The following is a 7,801-nucleotide window of genomic DNA, read 5'->3' as shown; positions in this document are numbered from 1 at the left end:
CAGTGTTGTCCTTGACGGAAACTCACTCAAAGAGAAGATCACAGTTCAGGCTCTCAAAATGATAGAAAATGAGATACCCGCAGGTTCCTTTCACAAAGCCACAGACATACACAGGTGCGTCGAACAAAAGATGTAGACATATACGCAAGTGCTCCGAAAAAAAAGTGCGGACATAAAGTACACGCACTTTCATGCAGAGAAACGCGCACACGTGGGAAATTTTATGGTTGGTCCATGGTATTTAGTCTGACATTTTTGATCCTATGGTTTTGGTCCCTGGTTTTGCATCTAAAGTATTGAACCCAGGTTTTGGGTCCCTAGTTTTGGATCTTTATGGTTTTGGACCATGGTTTGAGTAAGGCCTACACTATAAAAAGGAAAGGAGATCATTTGGCTTGGTCACTGATGTGTTTAATATCTTAAGAAGAGCAAGATCTGAAATTCTGGTGATCGGTTGGTGAGGTATAGCTGGACCTGAATCAAGGAGAAACCTGAACATTACAAGACGGATCTACTGATGGGGCGATATCTCTTTGGCGCATCATTGGATCTAATAACCTAGGTATAATTGAGGTGTGATAAATTATCATATAGATCTATACCTGCAGGTACGACACAGTGGAGGCGCAGATACCCGCAGGTTCGACATAGAGCAGGCACGGATATACGCAGGTTTTACACAATGCAGGTGCGTATTCCGTAGGATCAAGGAGTAGAGGCACGGATATACGCAGGTTTGACAGAGCGTAGGTGCGGATACCTGCAGGTTCGACACACCAGAGGCACAGATATCTGCAGGCTAAAGAAGTGAATACTATGTAGGTACACAGATTTCTATTGGTGAAGTTGCGGACTTTTCTTGAAATAAGTTTTAGCTGCTTTTGTTTATTACTGTAGTGTTCTGGGTTCTGAATTGATGTCTGGTTATTGGTATTGTGTTCTGAGAAGTTATTGATTTAGTATTTGTACAAGGAAGTTGGTTGATTGTAGATCTATTTGATATTTGATTGATATTCATGGATCCAGTCTGAAAATTTATGAAACATGGTCCCTGGAAGAAAAGAGAAGGTTGAAGCCCTCTGTAGGTCAGCACCTACGTACTAGTACATCAGCTAGTACAAGAGCTAAGGGGGTTGTATCTCCTTTCCAGGAGAGTCTGGAGAACAAGAGAAGGTTGAAGCCTTCTGCAGGTTGAAGCCTGCATGCTGGTATAAGTCTGCACCAGTACAAAATCAGTGTAAAAAGAAGTTTCTAATTGAAAGAAGATAGAGACATATTGCAGCAGGTGGTTTTCACCCACATTGGGTTTCCACCTTATATCTTGTGTTCTTTTGTGTGACTGTCTGCTCTACTTTTCTATTCCTGCTTACTGTTATATGGTTCTGACACACAGATTAATGATCAATATCTAAAGACTAAATTAAGTTATAAGTCTGAAAGGTATTCGTAAGTTTCATTAATCAGATCTGCAAATATTTGTATAAATTGAAAAAGAAGCTGATAATATTGATTCACTGGCCCTCTCAGTATTATTTTCAACAGAGTGATCAAAACAAAGCTCATGGGGGATAGTGTGTCATTGGAAAACCCCAAGCGACCAAGAAGAAACCATAGAAACAACACTGAAAACAACATAAAATCCAAGTAACAGAAAGAACGAGAAGTGAAGTGGTGACACTCAGTAGACGTTGGATCATTTATATCAACGGTCAGGATCAAGTCGCAGCAGCTTAAGCCTTTTGAAAACATCGGCGTGAACCATTGGAATGGAGTAATCCCGATCCTGCGATTAAATGTGGACTGTTGGATCAAGATTTAGATTGACGGTCCAGATCTAATCGCAAATCGTGTCGTCAGTGGGTTCGAGTGGTAGTGATCGGGCAATGCATATGTAATATTCTGATAGCGATAAGGCGATCGACGATTGGAAAATTGGAGTTTGCTATGTCAGCGGATTGGAGTGGCTTAAGGCAGACCCGACATTTTTATATATGCAGGTGAAAAATAATTGAGATTCGGCCTATGCAAATTTCTTTTTAATTCTGTGTAAACAAGGAGATCGAAGTCAGAGAAATGTCGTGTTATATATATTTGTGTTAAAGACCTGTGGTAGGGCCGATTGCAATCAGCAATGAGGAACAACCTTGGGTTCTGTGCGGAGGTCGTACAAATTGTGAAAAATGGTGTTTTTTACGGGGATTTCCTTTGTAGTTGGGTTATAAACGAATTAAGCACTGATATGTGGTTTTGTGTAGTTTTCACACATGAACCGATGTATTAAGAGGGAAAAGGTATTATATATGCGTACTATGGGCCATATAAAGGTTTTGAGGGGTTTCTTAAGTTCCGATATGGGATGTTTGACAGAGGCTTCATAAAAAGGGATAATGAATGTTATAAAGGGCTTAACCATTTGGAGATTGAATATTTTACTCCTTAGGGAGTTATACACCTGGGAAAATCAGTTTTATGAGTTTCATGCATATTGTGGATATTTGCAGGGGTAACCCTGCACCATTTTCATATCAGAGCAAGATTAACGCTCTGTGGAGATTGATTGAGGAACCAAATTTTATTTTCCAGCATATATAATTGGCATGGTAATGGATCTGACACAGAGGGAGAACAGAGAGCACAAGGATTCATGCACAGAAGAATTCTGACATGTTACAGGCAACGAAGACTTCAACTGGTTATTCAAGAGAGACTGTGAAAAAGGGATTTGAGGAAGCTAGGATCATAAAGGATTTGATAAGTTTTAAAGCTTTAATGGTATGTGCAAGTGAATGCAAGAAATGAAATTACAGCAAAACTATTGTAAGGAGAGAAAGAAAATATGGATGTATTAAGCAAGAACAGAAATTCAGTTGAAGAAGGGTTGAAGTACAGACAGTGAAAGGTAAAGCAACATGTGTATTGTCCAGCCAGTGAATGATGAAAAGAGAGATCATCAGGTATGAGTTGTATTTTGATGATTGGTTCATTTGAAATGTTTTTCTATAAAGGGAAGAGAGTAGTAGCAACAACACACAGTAGCAGACTGTGTAGAGAAAGAGAAGAGTTGTGTTGGTGGTAGTGAACGTAAATGCTCTAGCTGAAAGTTGGAGAGAGAGAACAATTGAAGTGTTCTCAAGAGAAGGTGAGTTGAGGATACAAGCCTAAAGAGAGTAGAAGAGGATGCTCAAGAGGTTCGAGAGATAGAGAACCAATGCTTACCAAAAGACCAAGTCCAGAGAAGGGATTGGTGAGGTAAGTGATAGCAAGAAGGACTTGTTGTCATAGAGGCTTAGAGCAGCTCATAGTGAGTGAGAAGCTCTTAGCGATACGAGGAAATGACTACTGATAGTAATAGTAGGGGCTCAGAGAGAAGCCACAATAGAGGAAAGGAGGATGCCAAGGAACAAGGCAAAGGAGAGAAGATGAGTCAAGAGGTATTTGAAAGAGAAATTATAGAACTGAAGATAATTATGGATAACATGATAGTGCTGCTAGAAAAATGTGAAGGAAACCAAAGATATGGTTGGACTATGAAAAGAAAGAAGATAAAGTGGAAGCTGTTGCAGAAACAGGTAAAGAGGAGAAGGTATATCAAATTAAGAGAAGAACTCTGAGTAGCTGAGTTAGAGATGGGAGATAGCTATTGTAGACACAAGCAAGAGGTTTACCTTACTAAGGAAGGAATCATTGATGATTTCCTGTACTGTTTGACAAGTTCGAATCAGCAGAGAGATGTGATGATTGAAACATCAAAGAAAAAGGAGCCTAGAATTTTTGAAACAAATGGTTTGTGCATGTATGAAGGTGATGAACAACCTTTACAAGATATGTTTATACAAGTTGCCGAAGAAATGAAGCTATTAGAAGAAATGGAAGTAATAGAAAAATTCTTGACTGACCATGTGTTAAAGGACATTGGAGATGGACAAATGTTGAAGACTACTAAAGAAGATGAAGATGATGCATCCAGTAAGACTTGGCAGAAAGATGGCAGACAGTTTGAAGACAACAGGAAGTTGTAGATTGCAAAAGGAGAAGTAGAAAAGAAATATGAAGATGAACTTATGGAAGGAGCAAACAAGAGTGTAGATGCAGTACAAACACTTGAGGTAATGGAATTATCTCTTCAATTTTTATTCAAAAATTATGAACCTGTATTGATAGTTAATGGAAAAGAAATTATCTTGAAAGGACATAATGGATCATTAATGGAAAGGACTCTTACTAAAGAGTGTATTATGGAAGATGATAGAACCAAGGTTTATAAAGAAAATTCAACCCAAGGAGGTATAATTAATGCATTCAAGGTTATGAAGAAGAAAGGAAAATAGGATAAACAAGAACAAAAAAAGAGGTTGGTGGACACTGATGCACAATTGGAAATTGAAGACAATGTTATTTGTACAAATTGCCAAAAGAGTAAAGGGGAGTGTAAACAACAAACTGAAAATAGACAGGCAATCTTAAAGGATAAAGGTAAGGATGCTTTTATGAACAATGCATATGCAGTGAGCAACCCAGGGGAACAGTGGAAGGTTATATTCATCGTGATAATAGTAATTTTCACTATTGTGAAAGGGACTCAACAGTGGAATGGGAAACCTATGGTATATGGTGATTTTGTTTCTTGTATGGAAACAAATAGAACTTTAGGCTCTGAGTGGCAGATTTTTATTGAAACTAAGGAGGAATGGAAAGACAACTGAGTGGCTTACAGATTTGTAAGGAAGGAACAAGAAGAATGAAAAGGAGTGTGAAAGGAAGGAAGGCCAAGGAGAAGAGAAGAGAATAGAATTCAGAACTTAGACAACATTCAAACAAAGTGAAGACAAAGAAGATTGTTTCAAGACAAGACAATGTGACAAGTTTGACATGTCATATATACATCAAGAGGATGACAAATCAGTAAAATTATGGAGCAGAATTAATCAGGACAGTGATAGGAAATGTAATATATTTTCTGACTTTGAATTATTAATTGTTGAATGTGGTTTTCAGGATGAAAGAAAAACTGCTCTTGAAGATATGTTTACACAAATAAATTTGAGGGAAGGTGTAAATTCTAGAGCTGTAGAAAGTCTGTTTTCCTTATGGAAACAAGAAGATGAGAGTAAGTAATGAGTTGACTCAGAAGTTTGGAATAGAGGAAGGAGAGTTGACATAGCTCTTAAACCAGTTATCGCCTAAGATGAAGAAGATTTCAGGAGACGTGGAAGTACAGTCCATAGATAGATTTTGTTCTTAATACAACGAAGACTTGAATGTCAAGAGTTTATATTGAGGGTGCAATTGGGAAATTGGGTGAGTAGTTCAACTAAGTTTAATGGGGAATTGGAGAAAAATGAACAAAGTTCAATAATTAAGATATTTGCAGCTAGAGAACAATATATAGTTGGAAGGCTATATGTTCTTATATTAAACAATGCTCAATCTTCTTTTGAGATTGGAAGGACTCTACTTAAGTTGTTTGATATATGGATGATAAAAACTACAAAGGTGATGAGCATAAAGATTTGTCAAAGTCAGCGAATCAATGGAAGTTGGAAGGATATACAGAACAACATAAAGAAATTGGTTTATAAATAGAAGGAGATACTGGGGATCGAGTTAGAAGTTAAAAGGAACAGTCAGGAACAAGACAAGAGAAAATACATGAAGATGGAGATCAATTCTGTTGGTATGATGACATGACAACAATAGATAGAGAAACAAAGATTTATGTTGTTTGAGGAGGTGTTTATATATGGTATCAGCACCAAAACATTATGCAAAGGATATGCTTATGAATGCAAAGCAAAAAGACATCCACAACACAAAGTTTGGCAACCAAGAGAAATAAAAGAGGCAGTAAATACACTTGCAGATTAAAAGGATCAGGTAACTAGTTGGGTAATGAATTTTGATGAAGTTTACAACAGAGGAAATAGAAAGACTCATGAATAGGAGTCCATGGAAACTTTCAACTTTGGGAGTATGATGCAGGATCATTCAGGTCTAGTCAACAATGTGACAGCATGATCACATGTTGTGACTAGCAAGGGGTTGGAAGGCAACAGTTTAATTAATTTTTATTTAAATATGTGAGGGTGTTTATTTATTGTAAAATATGAGAAAATGGGCATAGTGGTTGATTGATTCTCCCTATGTGGAGATCAGGCTAAACTGTTAGATCTAATTGGTTTTAAATAGAAAATGAAGAAACTGAAAGCTTGATTTAGTGGTTGTTTAGTAAAGAGTGGAACTGAAGAGACTTTTTAGGAGGAGGTGAGAGATATTTGGTTCTGAACTAGAATTGGGTCATGAATCCATTCTTAGTATAAATTGTGATTTCCTTGTATAATTCAGGGGTTGGATAGGTTAGATATTAGGAGTGGTTTACATCCTACGGGCAGATTTGTAAATAAAAGGCCATTGTAAAGAGGAATCAGACCTGAGGAACCGGGATTCCATTTTGTAATTATTCATTTCTATTTATATATACAGTAATTGAGTAGGACTGTATAATGTGTGATTGAGTGTTGAATGATTGTTGAATGCATCAGAGGATTGCATCTATACATATTAATGCAAGTGGATCGCGTGAACGCAGAGGAGCGGAATTCGACAAATACACAGAGAAGAACATGACAAGGAGGATCCTAATGAATTGTTAAATCCATTAGAGTGATCAAAAATAAGTTCAGGAGGGATAGTGCGTCATTGAAAAGCCCCACATGACCAATCAGAAACCATAGAAATAACGCTGAAAACAGCGTAAAATCCAAGTAACAGAAAGAATGAGAAGTGAAGTGGTGACACTCAATAGACATTGGATCATTTAGATCAATGGTTAAGATCAAGTTGCGGTGGCTTAAGCCTTTTGAAAACATCGGCACGCACCATTGGAATGGAGCAATCGTGATCCTGCGATTAAACATGGACCGTCGGATCAAGATTTAGATTGACGGTCCAGATCTAATCGCAAATCGTGTCGTCGGTGGGTTCGAGTGGCAGCGATCGGGCAATGCATATGTAATATGTTGATAGTGATAAGGCGATCAGTGATTGGACAATTGGATTTTGGTATGTCGGTGGAGTGGAGCGGCTTAAGGCAGACCTGACATTTTTATATATGTAGGTGAAAAATAATTAAGATCCGGCCTATGCAAATTTCTTTTTAATTCTTTGTAAACATAGAGATCGAAGTCAAAGAAATGTGGTGTTATATATATTTGTGTTAAAGACCTGTGGTAGGGGCGATTGCAATCAGCGATGAGGTACAACCTTGGGTTCTATGCAAAGGTCGTACAAATGGCGAAAAATGGTGTTTTTTACGGGGATTTCCTTTGTAGTTGGGTTATAAACAAAATAAGCACTGATATGTGGTTTTTTGTGGTTTTCACAAATGAACCCATGTATTAAGAGGGAAAAGGTATTATATCTGCATACTATGGGCCATATAAAGGTTTTGAGGGGTTTCTTAAGTTCCAATAAGGGATGTTTGACAGAGGCTTCATAAAAAGGGATAATGAATGTTATAAAGAGCTTAACCATTTGGAGATTGAATATTTTACTCCTTAGGGAGTTATACACCTGGGAAAATTAGTTTTATGCATTTCATGCATATTGTGGATATTTGTAGGGGTAACCCTGCATCATTTTCATATCAGAGCAAGATTAATGCTCTATGGAGATTGATTGAGAAACCAAATTTTATTTTCCAGCATAAATAATTGGCATGGTAATGGATCTGACACAGAGGGAGAACAGAGAGTGCAAGGAGTCACGCACAAAAGAATTCTGACATGTTACAGGAAATGAAGAC

The sequence above is a fragment of the Pinus tabuliformis genome, chromosome 9 (assembly GCF_031772625.1).
Source record: "Pinus tabuliformis cultivar Carrire ecotype Pingquan chromosome 9, CPIR1, whole genome shotgun sequence".
Taxonomy (NCBI): domain Eukaryota; kingdom Viridiplantae; phylum Streptophyta; class Pinopsida; order Pinales; family Pinaceae; genus Pinus; species Pinus tabuliformis.
Note: the sequence above shows the minus strand (reverse complement) of the source record.